Source organism: Erinaceus europaeus, chromosome 1, assembly GCF_950295315.1.
Source record: "Erinaceus europaeus chromosome 1, mEriEur2.1, whole genome shotgun sequence".
Classification (NCBI taxonomy): Eukaryota; Metazoa; Chordata; class Mammalia; order Eulipotyphla; family Erinaceidae; genus Erinaceus; species Erinaceus europaeus.
In genome coordinates this window covers 177,452,145-177,469,881 of record NC_080162.1, presented here as the reverse complement: position 1 = coordinate 177,469,881, position 17,737 = coordinate 177,452,145, and the positions used below count along the sequence as shown (strand labels likewise).

At 41.8% G+C, this 17,737-nt stretch overlaps 1 protein-coding gene and 1 long non-coding RNA gene across 4 annotated transcripts in view; one reads left to right on the top strand and one right to left on the bottom strand.

Annotated features, from left to right (window-relative positions):
* The first annotated feature begins 10,265 nt into the window (after positions 1–10,265).
* ZFHX4 (zinc finger homeobox 4) overlaps positions 10,266–17,737 on the top strand; it is a 233,934-nt gene continuing 226,462 nt past the window's right edge. For 2 of the 3 annotated variants that reach the window (XM_060199908.1, XM_007525806.2), the window contains exon 1: positions 10,266–10,973. The gene's annotated coding sequence lies outside the window, so the exon portion shown is untranslated. Of the gene's footprint in view, positions 10,974–12,975; positions 13,391–17,737 lie in introns of those variants that run through there. The other variant, XM_060199900.1, reaches the window with a different exon arrangement.
* Positions 12,115–12,926, bottom strand: LOC132540899 (uncharacterized). The gene is made up of 2 exons (XR_009552068.1): positions 12,481–12,926; positions 12,115–12,237 (listed from the first exon to the last, which is right to left on the bottom strand). It is a non-coding gene; the product is annotated as an uncharacterized LOC132540899 (long non-coding RNA).

Genomic DNA, 17,737 nt, shown 5'->3' with positions numbered 1-17,737 from the left:
CTAGTGAAAAAAATTAAGGATATTGATAACTTTGCATTATGGCAACCACTTAAACTACAACCACCTTTCAACTTTATGTGCTTGGTTGTTTTCATCAAACAACTCAAAAGTGGGCCACAGGATAAATAAACTTTTTTAAAATACTACTAGTATTTTAATACTATTAGTGTTTCAGTGCAGGGATATTATATCCAAAAGCTCTCTTTAGTATGCCATAACCTGTTAGTTTAGTGTCAGTCTGTATTCCTATTTTGTAATAAATTACATTTAAGTAAGTATTACTTAAATTTTTGTAATAAATTACATTTAAGTAAGTATTCTTTTAGTAATCGAATTCATCAACAATGAAGTATTGAAAAAGTATGAAGCAAAGTTCAAGATCTCATTGAATTTTTCTTTAGTCAGAAAAGTTGGCTCTACCTCACTCTGCTTAATATTGCAATTGCTGTTTTTAGAAATTTTTCCAGTTCTCTAGTATTTCATGCATGCCAAGTATAATTTAAATACATTCTGAGAGTCTCTTCATAAAAAAAAATGTTAGGTCAACATTAATATCGTTTATTCAGTGAATTGTGTTTATGTGTAGTGAATTTAAAGGTAGGCTTTTAAATTTGCACAAGACTTCCACAGCATAACACATATAATTCATTATTAAATGAATTTCTCCTTCTGTCCTATACAACTTCAACTGACAAATTGTGTTCTAAAACTGAGAAATCAAAGAAGAGATAAGTGATTGTAGGGGACTAAAGGATTGAAACAGCACTCTTGTACAAATACTTGTTAAAGGTTTCACAATTATATTTTTAAGAAAACAAGAAACATTTTTGTGCATATGAAAAATATCCTTTGCTTTTAAAAGAAAAAAGAAAAACATTGCCCTTTCAATCAAGCTCATGATAATTGGCAAGATGTTTTGAAATATTGGTAAAGCTACTGTTTCCTTCCACCTACTGAATTTCACATTTCCTAGGGAAACATGGGGAAACAAAAAAGATTGAGTAGGCCCATGGGGAAGCCAGAAATTTCTTAGTTATTCATTTCCTAGACTCCTCTGCTTTTTCTGTTTAAAGAATCAAGTTCTAAAACACATTGCATAAAGCTCACATTTTACCACAGAACAAGGAAAGGCAGATTCAACCAAAGTTTAGGTCGCCCCCAAGATAGTCAATTAGCATAACCGGAATCAGTGTCAAGGTATTTTCTTTTACAATATTCAACACTGGCAGATAGCAAATGGTAAGAAAATTGCGCCCTTTTCCTTTACCCTTTTGAAACTCTGGATAATCTGGAGCTGTTGAAGTAAGTGATAGAACTGGTGAAGAAATGACCCATCCCTTTGTACAATCCCTTTACAATTGGTTCTGAGGTTATTGTGAGTTGCTTTCATGCACTCCTGAGTCTCAAGGCACCTTTAATACAATGGTGGGGGATTTATTTTTATTATTATTACATTTACTTTGAAACTCTTGCTGTTCTTCCAAGTCCATAAGCATGCCTTTTCTTCTTCTTCTTCCTCATTCTCCTCCTACTGAGGCTGCTGTTCCAGACCTACTAGGATAGGGGTGTGAACTGAATGATGCACATCTGTGGAACCACAAAGTGTGGAGACTGACAGCTGCTGTCCACTCCAAGACTGTGTACCTGAGCAGTAGTAGCCAGTCTACTCTGCTCTTCTGCCCAGCCCACTCCTGCCTGCAGCGTTGCTGCTGTCACGCCAGCCGTGGGTGATTTGATAAGCTTGTCCGGTTGCCATGGTGTTGACTTCTTGCCTCCAAGGAGCTGCCCAATGACTGGAGGTCTGGGATTAAAGCGGGAAGAGGCTGCGGCCACAGCGAATTTCAGCGGCAGCTGCAGCAGTTAGAAACAAGAAGCCAGAGGACGAGGTCTTTCAACTGCTCTCCGAGCAGCAGCCTAGACTGCCGTGAGGGGAGGAGGGAGAAGAAGGGGGGGGAGGGGACTTGAAATGATGACCACTCGAAGCCAGAAGGGACAAGTGGGGCGCGCGGGGGGGGGGGGGGGCTAGTGAGACCCCATTGCGTATAAGGAATAACTTATACGCAATCTGTACAAGCTCAGAGGAAAGAGCTTGCAGAATTCGTTATTTATTTATTTATTTATTTATTTATTTATTAACCAAAGGCATTCTCGGGCTGGGTGGTGAGATTGAGAGTAGTAATAGGTGTTGAAATGGGACATAAGTGGGCGACACAAGTCCTCCCTCCCCCATGCCAACCTTCATTTGGGCTACGAAGTGATTTGACAAATAAAGAGGCACTCGCAAAACGGAGAACTTTAGATCCTGACGACCAACTTATCCCAAGATGAGGAAAGTTGAATTAAGGGGTAAACGAGGGAAAGAAAATAGTTGTCTGGGCTGGCGGCCGGCGAGAGCAGCTCTGGAGAGGGGAGTCAGGGAATTGCATGTGCAGTGCACAGCCCCAGACGGAAACTGTAAACGAGGAAATGAAAGGAAAAGAAACCGCTTCTGTTATAAATTAGTAGGTAGGTGAAGGTTACGCAAAGAAGAAAAGGGAAAGTAAAGCTGTTAAAAGAATAGAATAAAACCCCCGGGAGTTCAGCTCGCCATCTCTCCCGCCTCCCTCACTCCCCAATCCAGGGGAGGGGAGGAGGAGGAGGGGAGGGAGGAGGATGGGGGGAGGGGAGGGGGAGGGGGAAGAGGAAGAGGAGGAGAAAAGTGCATTCTGCTGTGATGAGAACCCTCTGGAATGTCTGGAGGAGAGGATAGAAGTGCGAGGCTAGGAAGACCCGGGTGCCAAATATATAAATGGCAGGGGAGAGAAATGGGGGAGGGGAAGGGCAGGGGAGAACTAGTCGCTGGAGATTGGGAGATTCGGGAGAGTGAGATTTCAATAAAAGGAAAAAGAGCGCAGAAGTTCATACCTGAAGTGTAAAAGGAGGAGAGGAAAAGACAAGATTCAGTAATAGCTAAAGGGGAAGAGAAAAAAAAAAGTGTGTGTGTCTCAGAGGGGAGATGGGAAGGCAAGCAGAGTCAGCTGGAAGGAGCCCCCTGAGGACTGAGGGCAGAAAGGAAGGAGGGTTATAGAGACTGTAGCAGGAGGGCGGGAGCACCCAGGGGCAGCACCCGCCAACTGGAAACCAGGTGCCTAGAAGCCTGCGCCGGGGCTCAGGCTACTCCAGAGAGTTTTCTGGACGGGAGAAGAGCTGCGGGTTCAGTCCGCTAGTCAAGATTCACCGCGAGTTCCAAACACACGCCTCACTAACTACTTTACAGCCACTTTCATTGATTTTCTCTAACAAATAAACCTAATACCCGTTGCAACAACACTTCCCCCTTGCTGCAGCTGGAATGCCCTAAGCTCTGGTGGCTGCCTTTCTCCGGATTGCAGTTTCCAGATCTCCAAAGAAATGGTTCTTCTCTTCAAAATCAAATGTGTGATCACTTTCAGATGTGGTTGGTGTGTCTAGTCCTTGCTTCCCTCTAATTTGGCAACCAGCTCTTCTTAGTGTAAGTAAAAGATAGGTTTAAACACAAGTTTATAAGCCCAGAAAGATTCACTGACATTTTCATATTAATTTTTGGTATTAAGAAATAACTCAGTTCGGAAGAAACAGCGCCGGCAAAGAAAGGGACTTATTTGCAACTACAGGGAAATAGACCCTAAAACAACAGCCACACCTATGCTACTCTTCTTGAGTTGTGTCTAAAAAATTGTGTTCTATTTTTTTTAATAAAGTATTTTAAAGTAGCCCCTTTTAAAAGCGAGTTCTGCTCTAGGTTCTTCCATACATGTCAAAGGGTTGTTGAATTATTCATTATTGTAATTACTATCATCATTGTCATTATCCCTTTCCATGTGGAAATAATTTTATTATCGTAATTTGATATCTGAAGAATTTCCTGTTAGTCGTTTGATAATCATTTTTTCTGCTGAAAAGAAAAGTTTTGTTTATAAATGAGATAGAGAAAAATGTTTTAAATGCTTTGATGTTTGCTATAGATTTCCGTTTATCTAATCGATCGGAATGCCAATAAAATCGATTAAAGGTTTAGTGTTTTACAAACAACCATTTTGTGCCTTTTGATTTTATGTTCAGAATGAGTTTAATAAAGCTAATACTTTTCCTTAAAGGAAAGCATTCTCCCTTAAAATTAAAAAAAAACCTTTATCGTTTTCCCTTTTATTATTAAAAATTGCCACTTAAAGTTTTTCTGGTAGGCTAATAAAAATATATAAGCAATAGTTGCAGTGGTTTAAATTGTAGACTGTTGTTGCTCAAAGCATTTAAATAAAGCTCTTTAAAATGTTGGTGAATTATATGCGATCATTCAGTGATTGTGGAATATTAAATTAAACTTAGATAAATCCACATTGAAGGAGGCAACACCCAATCCTGAATTTATTTCCCATTTTCTCTAACAGCATCACTGTGCTCCTCTCTTTGCAATGACAATGACAATGTGCCAAATGTGAGGATTTTGAAAACATTTTCCATATGCTTTAGCAGGGGACTGATAGACAAAGAAGAAAAGGAGATGATCTTTTTGCTCTGAGGTATATTTTCCTTAACCTTTTTCTCTTAGACCTTTATTGATAATAGTTTAAAAGCAAAAGTTTGAAAATCCTGTAAACATTTTTATTTCTCTCATCTTTGGAAAAGTGGGGGTAGGGTGGGGGTGTCTGCCTTGTGATTTAATCCTGAAATGAAGTTTTGGTTACAGTGTATTATAAAATTATCACTTCTGCATTTTGGCAAACACTATTTGTTTCAAAATCTTTTATTCATCTAGTGTCTGCTAGCTGTCATTTGTAATTAAAGGTGGCTTTAATTCTATATTTTATAATTTAGATCAGGTGGACTGTTTGCTATAGGATCCAATGGTACTTTTGTGTGTAATATTTAGGGGCTTATATACATATAGTGTCTCTTCTCCAATTACATAAATTTACACCTTTGTCTTGGAAATTTGGGTGTTTGGATGAATAAAATGTTTTTTTTTTTAACAAAAAGTACATTTCTTGACTACTAGGATCTAGTATACTACATATATGGAATTTCATTGAAAATATATATATGTGTTAAATTAAAAGGACCACTGCTATATATCTTCTATTCAGTGTAATCATAGTTGTTATTATTTTCTTCCTTTTCCTCCTTTACACTTTTTCCATCTGCATGACTGGATTTTAGAGTTCTTCCCTAAACAGAATTTAACATTTTGTGTGTGTGGAGGGGGGTTATTTTTTCTGGAAATATCTCCATGTGTTTTGGGAAGGCTGGCTTGTGTTTTGGGGCTAGTGTCTGTGACAGTGTATTTGTTTGCTGGGGAGGACTGTGATGATAAGAATTCTTCATTAATTTGCTTAAGAGCAAAGGTAGTACTTGTGAAGTCAGTGAAGTGTTATTGTTTGGGAGAAAGTCCTACATGATTTTGTTTATAAACAGTGGACTAGTTGCCTACAGTGAAAGGAGGTCCAGGCACTTTCTGAATTTTGACAGAAAGGCCAAAGGGTTTATGACTTTTCATTTCCCTCCTTTGCTTTCCCCACTCTCTGTTCCTTTTTTCCTTTTCATACTCCTCCCTCTGATTCTTTGTCCTTCTTATTCTTACCGTACCTGTCTCTAGCTTTACACATGACTCCCTTCAAGCAAAGCAAAGCAAAACAAAGCCATGTCAAAAATTTTAAGGTAGGGGTCTCTGTGTGTGGGAGGAGTAGAACAGATTTACTCAAAAGTTAAAGCAAAACATGTACTTTGGTTTAGAAAGAGAAAAGTATACAAGAATGTGGATGCACAGAGGTAGAGACCTGGAATATAGAGTCATTTGATGATGATGATGATGATTGAGAAGGAAGAAGAAGAAGAAGAAGAAGAAGAAGAAGAAGAAGAAGAAGAAGAAGAGGAAGAGGAAGAGGAAGAGGAAGAGGAAGAAGAAGGAGAAGGAGGAGAAGGAGAAGGAGATGGAGGAGGAGAATAGGAGAGGAGAAAGGAGGAGGAGGAGGGGAAGGAGGGGAAAGAGAATAAGAATAAAGAGGAGAAGGAGGAGGAGGAGATGAAGAAGGAGGAAGAGCAGCAGCAGAAGGAGGAGGAAACCTGGGCTATAAAGGAGATAAGAGACTGACTGGGGGAGGGGCAGGAAGGGAATCAATGGACTATGGATTTGACTACCCACAATCTTCACACAGAAACATACACATCCAAATGGCTTTCCTTTTCAAAATTAATATCGTCTAGCCTGTTCTCACCATAAAAGAGGATATCCATTCTGGATATCAGGTTACATTTACCACCACTACCACTATCACCTACCCAGGGTATGAGTTTTCAATAAAATGTAATCTTTCCCCATAACAATGAGATTTTGTATTTCCCCACACTATTACTCCATTATTTCACTGTCCATATGGATTTGTGACACCTTCCCAAATAAGCTCTTCACTTTTTGAATTACTGTCACCTTCACATCTTCCTCTTACAACATACACACACCCCACACCAACACCAGCAGCAGCCTCACCTTCGTATTCACACAAAATGACACACTGGCATCAGGTCTAAGTGTGTTTTAGAAAGGAGTTGCTGAGTTAAGCAAAAAATGCTAGTTAAAAGAGTGCCTTTGTTAAATGCCACCCTCTTCCCCTGTGGAGAAGATCTAACAAAAAAAAGAGGGAAGTGGGTATTGAGACTCTCTAAGTGTCCATGGTAATATAAAGGGTTCCTAATACCGAAATCTTGTAATACTTCGTTTCAAACTGAGATCATCTATAGACCCCAGAAGCAAGGTCAAAAGAGTGGGAATCTTTCGCCTTTGGTCTGGGGTGGGTCTTGAGTAGGTGGAACTTGGAAGGTGGGGACATTTATTAGTAACTGGGTGACCAGTAGGGCGAGGGATGTGGGGTACACAGATGAAAGCTTATTAAACTGATTATAAAACCCATGAAATTCACGGCATAGATTCTACAAATAAAGGAAAATACTCCAAAGAAAAGTCTAGGAGTGGAAATTACCTTTTGCTTCAATGTTAATTACTTCTTGCTTTTTAACACTCAACACCTAACCACCTGGTATCGCTTTTTGGTTCTCCCCTAATTCGGTGCTCAGTGACAGGGTCCAAGTGCTCTGAAGTGGCCTTAGTTTGACTAGAGGTATCCTAGAAAGTGCATTCGGATTGTGGGGAAAGTTTTTGGTGCGGCTGGGAAACCTCAGCTCAGCTCCTTTCACTTTGAAATAAAAAGTAGCAAACCCACTTTTTTTTTTTTTTTTTTTTTTTTGAGGGCTGCGGCAGAGGGTTCGCATAGAGTTTAAGGACAGCGGGATGGAGAGGAGAAGGCACAGAGTCTGGGTCAAAGGTTGATGGCAAGGGGTCCGCTGAGACCTGACTGGAGCAGCTGGGGTTCCTGGAGCGAGGGACCAGGAAGCTGGAGGAGAGAGGCCGTGGCACAGCGGCACCCTACGGGTCCAGAGGAGTGGATAGTGCCCCGAGCAGCCTGCGGGCTGGGCTAGGACTCGCCCGCCTTGCTGCGCCCCTGCCCGCGGCAGCGTGCTGCGAGCCGCGTGCCTGGAGGCCCACCCCACTCAGACCTGCCCCCGCTTCTCCCCAGCTACCCGGCTGCAACTCCACGGCCGAACCCTAAAGGAAACTCTTGACTTGTGCCTTAGTACCTCTCTGCCCCTTCCCCTCAGTCCATTAACCTCCGACCCTCATCTCAACTTCTTTTCTTAAGAAAGAGGTGAAAGAGGACCGGAAAGAGACGATTTAAAAGAAAACACACTCTAGAAGAGGGATGTTCTCCAACAGAAGAGATTGCAAAAGTGGGCGCCCTTTTTCAAATCTTCTTTTTGTTGTCTTATTTAGAATTGTGGAAGCACTATTCTCCCATCACTGAGGAGCGCGTGTACGCGCGTGCGCGCGCACGCGCGTCCACCCACCCACACCTACCTTTTCAAGAAAGGGGGGAAGGGGCATAGAAGAGAAATAGTCACCAGCTTTTAAAAATGGTTTCCCAGACTTGATGCTTGGTGTTTTGACTTTGATGACATTAATGTTACTGATGATGTTTCAGGGAGAAGGGAAAAGAGAGAAAGGAAGAAAGGAAGAAAGAAAGAACTTGAAAACGAAATGATCATCATTTTCTTATTCTTCCATGCTAGAAATAGACCCCTTTCTTCACCTGAGCCTGAACCAGACTTATTGTTCTCAGGTGTTTCCTTCATCATACGCATTTACCCATCGAAATAGCAGGAAATGGTTTTTCCATCAGTGAGCTTGTACATGGAGCCCTCTCCCGCAAAGGGCTTGATCTTTCTTGATTTGAACCTGCAAGTTTCCCTGCCTTCATTTCCCCTCAGTCTCTTTAAAAACTCTCATCCCTTCCCTTTTAAGCACACCTCAAACATTTTTTTAAAGCCAGTATTTTTGCTCCCTGGAGTGTTTTCTGATAGACAATAATGCTACATAAACACCTTCTTTACTTGCATGTTGAGGAGAATTTAAATCTCACCCTCGTGGGCATGCATGTTCCATAAGGCACATGGAAAAACCCCACTGAAGTGCAATCAGACACTACAAGCACAGTGGTAATACAGTTACTATATAAGGGAGTGGGGGTGAACAAGTTAACAAGTTAATCATGGAAACTCATTCACTTTGAGCATGTTTCTTTCCCCAAAAAAGTTTAAAATGCAAATAAGAGATGGAGTGGGTTTTTTGTTGTTGTTGTTTTTGTTTGTTTTTATTGTGAAGGCCTAGTAGCCCTGGTTTCTAATATGTAAATGTATGAACTGACTCCAGATCCTAAGGTGGTGATTTTTTCCCCCTTCTCTTAATAAAGACCATATCTAGGTTTTATGTTCTACTCCAAGCCTCTAGATTTTCATTGTAACCTCCGCCAGCTGCTGTTAGAAACCAGCTTTTCTGATCTGGGCCTCTGTCTGCTCTTTGGAGGACTATACTTTTCAGTTTCCAGGTGTTTTGTTTGCTTTTTAATGCCATTTGCATCAGTCCTGGAATTTTCAGAATATTTCCTGATAATGCTGGGTTCCAGGTCCTGAAAGACACATGTTTGAAGTCCCTGTTGTTCTGAGAGCTTGTGTGACAGACATTTCTTTTGGTGTTTGATACTTAAGGCCTAATACAAGGGTTTGAAGCAGATCTTGGCCAACCAGAACTTCAAAGGCCTGTAACTCAAAAGTAGCTGATTTCTCACCTGTCCAGTAAAATGGATTTTTCAAGTATTTCCTGTTTTTAGCTTGATTTGTTACCTTCCCCTTCTCTCTAAAATTCCTATTTCTGAAATTTTACATAGATGTCTTCTTGTGATCTGTGGTGTTTCAAGATGCTGAGTAGCAATGACTATATATATATACATACATATGCATACATATCCCATATTCAGTAGGGGGTATTTAAAAATATGCCTATTCCTAGTTTCAGTTAATTATCTTTTAATGAAAGTGTCACTCATATTCACATCTTTAATATAGGAAAGAGATAATTAGATTTTCAAATGAGAATCAGCTACCTTAAATTTTGCACTAGAAAATACCAAGTATATTTCATTCTAATGAGAGCTGTAGTGGGGTTTTAAAGTTCATCATAATGAGCTTCAAGAAAGATAATTCAGCAGACTCCAGAGATGAAAGCCCCCCCATCTACTTAAAGCTATTACGTTGAACTTATGCAATTCTGACAAACTATTAAAATATTACATAAGGCTAGAACTGTAGTCTCCACCACCACCACCCTTGCTATCATTACTTATCCTCATTTAAAAGTTTACTTTGACTAAACTAGACTCTTCCATCTTCCCTATCCTGGGTTTTCTCCCCTTCGTGTACTAGTGAAAGGTGTGTTTAAATGGAGTGCCAATGGACCCAGAGTGCAAACTCCTCCTCTGAAATAGTCTGGGCGGAGGGGTGTTTGCATACAGCCAGGCAGCCTTATTTACATACATCTGCATATTTGTTCAGTCCTCGCTTTTTGCCACTAAAGTGCATGCTTGTAGGAAGCCGGAAAACTAGACAGAAGCGGGGGAGGGGGGGAGACCTCTCCATTACCCTGAAATAAATTTCTGTTTAAAGCTGCCTAGTAAACAAGTCTCTAGTCCAATAATGACTTTGACTCATTAAAAAAAAAAAAATCTCGAGTGGTTAGAGGACATTGCTTGGGAGCTATTTGTGTTTTATTCCCTCCCCCCTCCATTAGTGTGTGTGTGTGTGTGTGTGTGTGTGTGTGTGTGTGTGTGTGTGTGTGTGTGTGTGTGGTGTGGTGTGGTGTGGTGTGGTGTGGTGTGTGTGTGTGTGTGTGTGTGTGTGTGTGTGTGTGTGTGTGTCTAATGAAGTTTGGGAGTCGAGAGCACAGGGGCGCGTGGGGTGCGAGCCCCGGAGGTCCCCATCCCATGCCCTTCCCGCGATCGCTGCAACCCGGGCTCCCGCCGCAGCAATCCGAGCCTTGGAAGCCGGGAGGCTCCCAGGCTGCGCGGAGTCCGGGCTGCGCGTCATTTGCAGTCTGGGGAATGTTGATCACCTCACTAATTACACCTCTCTCTCCCCCCTCTCGCTCTCCCTCTCCCTCGCTCTCCTCTCTCATTCCCAGAGTGCATATCGGGAATAGACACACAAAGACATGCGCACTCAACTTAATCAGCCATTTTTTTAAACAGGGCTAAAACGATAATAATTAGCAGAATAAAGACATATCGGATTTTCATTTCCTTTCCTTCTTTTCCCAACCCCTTCACAACCAAACAGCGAGACCGCGGTCGGCACATGCTTTAACTCCTCCCGGACCCCCGAGGACCGCTTCATGCCCCCCACTTTCTGCTCCGGCGTTTTTATTTTCACCCAATAAAGTTCGAGGATTATTTTTTTATTTTTTAAATTTTTTAATGAACCCTCTGGTTTTACTTGGATGTGATCAGCTGTAAGTAAAATAAAAGCAAAACAAAAAAGAGGCGAAGATCGAGTAGGAACTGCAGGGGAAATGGAAAGTAAGTTTTTTCTTTAACTTTTATTGAGTAGTTTGTGTTAAATTTAGGTCGAGTATCGATTATCTTTCCAGCCTGATCTTGCACAATCTTTGATATTTCGCTCCCTCTCTCTCCGCCTCTCTCCCTCTCAGCCCCTAGCTCGCTCGCTCTCGCTTGCTCTCGCACACATCCCCTCATCCCGACCATCTCTTCCGCTCTGCCCCCCTTTTTCTATCTCTTCCCCCCCCTTTTTTTGGCTCAAGGGTTTGTTCTGCTGGGGGGGGGAGGGGGGCACTGAGGGACCTGATTTTTTTCCCACTTTCTTTGGGGGCTATTATTTTGGGATTTAACTTTTGAATAAGTGATGGGTCGTGCACGTTTCGCCGAGCGATTTTTCTCGCCTTACGTTGTCTTTTCGGGTCCTGACTCCACCGCGAGCCTCGGGCTTCAGCGCGGCGCGGGGAAGCTGTCAGCTCCCGCGCGGCGCGGGCATGGCCGGGGGTCCTCATTCGCCCCGCGCCCTCACACTCTGGGCTTGATGATCTGCCTTTGCACCCACTCCCCGCCCCGAAAGTTTGGGTGTTGACCCACGGTGCTCGGGACTCCTCTTTACCCTCTCTAGCTACTTTACTCCCCGCTCCCCCTCCCTTCGCCTTATTCAGACTCGGCTTTTCTTCCTTTCCTAAGGACACCCCCACCCCCATTTTTCCCTTTCTCAAGTTCCCTGAAGGTGCCTAGTGCGCCGGACTGGCGGAGGCCGGGGTTCCGAGGGCTCTGGGAAGGGGTGCTTGGAAGCTGGGACGCGGACTGGGGCGGGGGCTGCAGGTAGATTCCCGCCTGCGCGAGCGGCGGCGGCGGGCAGAGCCCGGGGCTGCTCCCGGCGGTGCGGACTCTGGCGCAGGCGAACTGCAGGCAGTTCCGTTAGGAGGCGGGATCGCCGGGCCTCGGAGCCAAGGGCCCGGGAGGCGGCAGCAGCTCTCTCCCGGCGCTGGCCCCTGTGTGTTAGACCCGGGGATAGATGCCTGCGGCTCGGGGTCAAGAATCTTTTCCTTTTTTTTTTTTTTTTTCTGCAAAAGGCAAGAGGCGTGTGTGTGTGTGTGTGTGTGTGTGTGTGTGTGTGTGTGTGTGTGTGTGTGTGTGTGTGTGTTAAGAGTCTATAGCCGGTTGTGAGAACTGATTTATTCTGCATTCCACCCCACCCCCTCAAAGGGGTTCCATGTCCACAAACGAACTTCACCTTCTTCGCCTCTTCCCACATCAAGTGCGCCTTCCGGGCTAGGAGCCGCTAAGGGAAGGAAGGGGCTGGAATGCGTCGCGTCTCTCCTGCCTTCTGTTCTATCATACTACTACCCATCGCCCCCCCCCCAACCCCTATAATTATTGCTCTTTTGTTTTTATCTCGGAAAATTAGAAAATATATTGTATAAAGTTTCTCTACCGATGCCAAGTTACGGAGGGGTTCCCATCCTGTCCCTCCCCCTCTTCCTCCCCCAGAAGACAGTGCACTGGTTTGTATTTCTTTTGTTACCTGTGATCCGTGCGGGGGGGGGGGGGGGCTCCTTTCGGCTGCTTGGGCTGGTGTCCGGCCCAAAGAGGAGGCTCCTGTGTGTGCCTTTGACCGTGATTCCTCACTTCCCTGCGGTTCTGGTGAGGTCTTAGCCACCGTTCCGTGAGACACCCTCCTTGTAGGTACCAAAGGTTCAGATCGCAAACACGGCCCCCCCCCCACACTCCTTGCAGCCACCCATCCTGACCCCTACACACACTCACACATACACACTCACACTTAAGGCACACTTACACACACACACACACACACACACACAGCATTCTCCCTACTTCCCCCATTTCCAGCCTCCACCTTGTTTCCCCTCCCCCCTTCAAAAAAAAAGCACACACTCAACAACAACAACACCCCCCCCCACCCAAACAAAAACCCAAAGACAAGTTCACTGGCAGAAGATGGTGGATTGACACTGACTCAGACAGAGGCAGGTTCACCAGGAAATCTGGCGGTCCTGATTTCTGACAGTTGCATTTCCTCTTCTTGAGTTCCTCCCCCCCATTTTTTTTTATTAACTCTGTTCCATGTTTAATCAAGGATCATGTAGATGGCAAAAGGAGAGACAGAGAGAGAGAAAGAGAGAGAGGAGAGGGAAACAGAGAGAAGAGACAAGAGAGGAGGTTTTTTTTTTTTTTATTGTGTTCTCCTGGATTTTCAGTGGCTTGATCCCTATAAACGTGGAGTGGTTAAAGCTCATATGTAGTATTATATTTTTAGTTGGGTGGATGGATGGAAGAGTCAGGGAGAGGCTGCGGATGCCGCTGCCTTTTCGGGTGTTGCTTAGATTAAGGCTGAGACTTGGCTGCGATTGGGACGCGACAGTGACACGGGCATCGATCGCTTCCATTGAGAGCAATGCAAAAACACAGCCCGGGTATGTAACACTCTCGGTGCCATCAACACTTGTTTTTACTTTATATTTACTGGCAAAACTGACAGAGCAAGCTCAGACTTTCTTCCTTTCTTTCTCTTTTTTCCTCTTTTCTTTTCTCTGATAGAAGAATAAAACAATTGTGAATAGAAGTTGTTGGAAAGGATGGTTTAAATACAACAGAAAGGAAATATTCTGGATTATCTCACTACTCTGTGACTGGTAGTATTTTAGAGTTTTTCTTCTCCACGGAGTAGCATATTAAAGAAAATGAAGTTTTTTTCCCTTCCTCTTCTAAAAAAAAAACCTTAGGGGAATATTTGATAGTTTTGAATGTTCGCAGTTTCAGTCAGCAGGAAGGCACACAAAAATAAAAGATGGCTAGCCAGCTGTTTTAACCTCTTGCACCTGGCTCCAGTGTGGGGATCACGAGGCTTATATGGCTATTTTTTAAATGGTTTTAATATTTATGTCATAAACTGAAGAGAAGGAGCATCACTGTGTATTTATTCAATAGCTGATTGCTTTTTGGATTAAAATAGCAAACTCATCTTAAAGTGTTTTCATTTTCTTGGCCATGGAGATAGAGTCAATGAAATATGAGGGGAAATACCATAAATCTGAAAAGTGAAATGTACCTAAGGAACAAAGAAAGGTCAGGTAAACCAGCTGTGTAAGTCAAAGCAATAGCACAGACTGTGGGGTTAGGGAGAGTAAACTCAGGGTCTCAGAAGTGAAAGTTGTCACTTAAAGTTAAAAATGAAGGAAACCTGTTCAGCTCTTTTGTAATCTCTGGCAATTTTTAGTAGATAAACTCAAATCTGTTCATTAATTTTGAACTAGTTGGATTATTTTAAAAGATGTTGTACCACCAAAGGAGAACCTAAAGGAGGCGGAGAAAATCACTGTTTAATATTGCAGAATTTACTGCTTCCATTCTGACCATGAGCCTAAATTTACACAATGAAATTTGATTATCTCTAATAACAATATTAGATCCTGCACTGGATGGATGAGAATTGAGGTGGTTTTGTTGATTGCAAGGGTTTAATGTTGCATTTCAGAATCTGATGTGGTTTGGCCTCCCTTCCATTAACTGGAAAACCCCTGAGGTTTTACAATTATTTCTTAAAGATAATACATTTAAGATTGCATTGGTAGGCTGAGGAAAAGTCATAAAGGCAAGAAGGGAAGCCCTTAATAACTCTTGAGATTCAGACATGTTCAGCAGTTAGATTGGCTCTGACTTCACCAAGGGTCGACAATGTGTCATTTCCACGAAGCCAAATTGCCCTCTGCCTATATGATATTAATGTGCAAATCAATATTTCAGGGATTAAATTTCCCTTCTTCATTTTTTATGGTTTCTACCTCAATAAGTCTCAAGTCTATTAGAAGAGGCTGGATGATTTAAAATCTTTCCCTGCAGAATGGCTTGTCGTAGTCTTGTTTCACAGACCATTTAAAAATTTTCGTTATCAAGACTAAGGGCATCCTAAAGAAGTTGTGAGACAGCATAGAGTCAGGCTCAAGAGCATATAGCTCTTGCTCAGTTAAGGGCTAAGAGATATTGGAAATGTAATATATGTGTTTATGTAATGTGCTTGTATGTAGATACACACGTTTTGCAGCTTTAAAAATACTGTTGATCACCTATTGATTTATTTCAAAGTCAACTGAAATGCCTTTCTTTCTAGTGATTTGTTCAGCATTCTTGAGGATTGTGCTAATTGTAAAGAGTGTGCATGGATTAGCTTGGTGTGAAAGTACTTGGGAGAGATTTTCATTTAACAATATTTTCCTAAGACTATATCTAGAAACCATTGTTTATGGAAGTAGTAATCAAGTGTTGTCATCTGCATACATTATTGTCATAGCTATCAATGCATTTTGTGGTTGAATGGTTTAACTGATAGCTGCCAAGGAGGGAGGCCTTCTACTTGTGTACTACATTTATTCCTGGCACTTAGTAGGCACAGTGTTTTCTTTCGTCCTCTTGGAGAAAACAACTGTAAAAGAAAATATGTGATTTGATTGGAAATAAAACAAAGCAGAAATTTAGGAAGTCAAAATAAAAGATTGTGACTTTATCACATAATCTTGGGAAGGCCTACTGTCTATCATTTGGTGGTATTTTATAGTCTAAAACCATCTGGACCCAGTTCCGCACAGCTGCACGAATTTCATATGTGATAGAACATTTTTTCCATTCAGTGTGAAATGTTCCTTCCTAAAAAAAACGTACACCAGACTCGCTTAATTTAGTCTGTTAAAAGAAATGCACATGAAACAGGACAAAAGGCTCTTTAATCTCTGCAAGCTGTTTGTTTTTCTTCAAGATTCCTGTCTGTTTGGGTTTGAAAAGTCATGTTTATTGAGGAGATGATTCTGAGGTGTGACATTAAAATAATATATGATTTTTGGACTGGTGGCCATGCTTGTGCTTAATTTGCAAACTACTTTTTATGCCTGTCAAAACATAGAGTTAATCTATCCTTATTTACAATTAATCTCAATAAAATTAATCTTAACTATGCTTTATTCAGTGGCTTAAAATATCTAATTATATTCAATTAACTGCTGTCATAGTAATTAACATTGCTTAACTGCCTCTGCATATGTTTATGTAAAGCTCATTAGGTGCTACTGGCTCTCTTCCTTTTCTACTATTTTTGCTCTTGTCAAACCATTTTCGTCATCCAAGGTTTGAAAATGTCAGTGAGAGCAAATTCTTCCTTAACAGTTTTCTTGAGATGAATGTTGTTATTATCCTATGAAAAGATAGTCCTGAAGAGTCTTTAAAGACTGATGCACTCACTCCTCCTTTCCTTACCTCTGGTCCCTAGCACACTCACAGAATATTTCCTGTCATTGTTGCTAGAAATATGAGAAGCCAGGTTAAGCTTTGTGTTTATAAATGCGGTGGCTTTCTGTGTCTGCCTAGGGGCTGTACCCACAGGCAGAGTATTTTTCTTTCTTGCTTGCTTTTTCTTTTCTCTCCCTCTAAGACCCTTCTAAGGGTTAAAGACTTGGCCAGGGTTCAAACTGAAAAGCACCCAGGGAAAGTGCATGTGACTATGTACAAGTTTCATGTAATTAGTACTTAATTATATTAACATATGCAAATTGTCAACTTAGGAGCTTGTTGAGCTGGCAAAGATCAGCTAGACACAATTGCTGTATTGTTCTGAAACAATAATGGATTTCAAGTTGGATTGTGGAAACACATAACTAGCTATCTAATTTAACTCATGCCATGGTGAAATTTCATTACTCTCCATGGAGACTGGTTTAATTGTGCTGACTAATGTTCTGGGCTGCAGAATGTCCTAAAAAGAAAGCGTTGTTTGCCTAATCCACCTTACAATGACACTTGTTTGTACATGTTTCCCTTGTGTGAGAATTTACATATGCAAATAAATAGTTTCTCTGCCCCATTTGTCATGGCTGTTCATTACCCATGAAGAGGACATTGTTACTAGCCTGTTACTGAGTCTCCCAAGACTGGATGGTGTCAACTCGTCCAGCTACATTCTTTCATAATTTGTTTCTGATTAATAGACCAGAGTGAGTTTCAGTCTCTGGGTATCTGCAAAGGGAAGGTCAGTTCTGTAACAGAAAAGAGTTTCTGCAATTACTGAAGGACTTTTCTTCTTATTATAACTTTTTCCCCACTCATTGACTAACAGTCATATTTATAATAATGTATTCTTCTTCTAAGAATGCCTCCACTAATAATCTCTAGTTTCCTAAAGCAAAAAGATAGGAAAAGAAAGGAGATTCTGTTGTTGGAATATTAATCCTGTTTTTGACAGAAAGGTAAACTGATATAATTGCTTTTCAGTTGAAGGAATGGGGGTTTATACAAGTGTGAAAGCATCGGAAAAGGATTAGCATTTTTTTGCATAATGAAAAGCTCTGTTGAATAGGGTCCTGAATGGCTGACTGAATGACTAAGATGAAAGGAAGATGAAAATGCAGGCTCCTCTTTCTTTATGTCTATGCTCTACTCTCTCTAAAGTTATGTTTGTCCAGGGACTCAGATTTCAGCAACTTTATAAAATGCCCTGAGTTCTCACTATCTTTGAGAAGTAATATGTATGACAGTAATGCAGCTAGTGGATGATAAACAGAGACTTGTATGTAGAGTTTTCAGAAACATGCGAGGCTAGCCAAATATTGACTATTGGGTATCAAGAATTCCCAGCACCTTGCTGGCAAAAACTGTTATATCAGAAGAGGTCATGGTATGGTGTGGTTATTTAATTTAATTAGTGATGGGATATATGTTGGTTTGCTCTATCTGCTATAGTTGTCACTGTTTGTACAACACTTCACTTGGGGATGAGT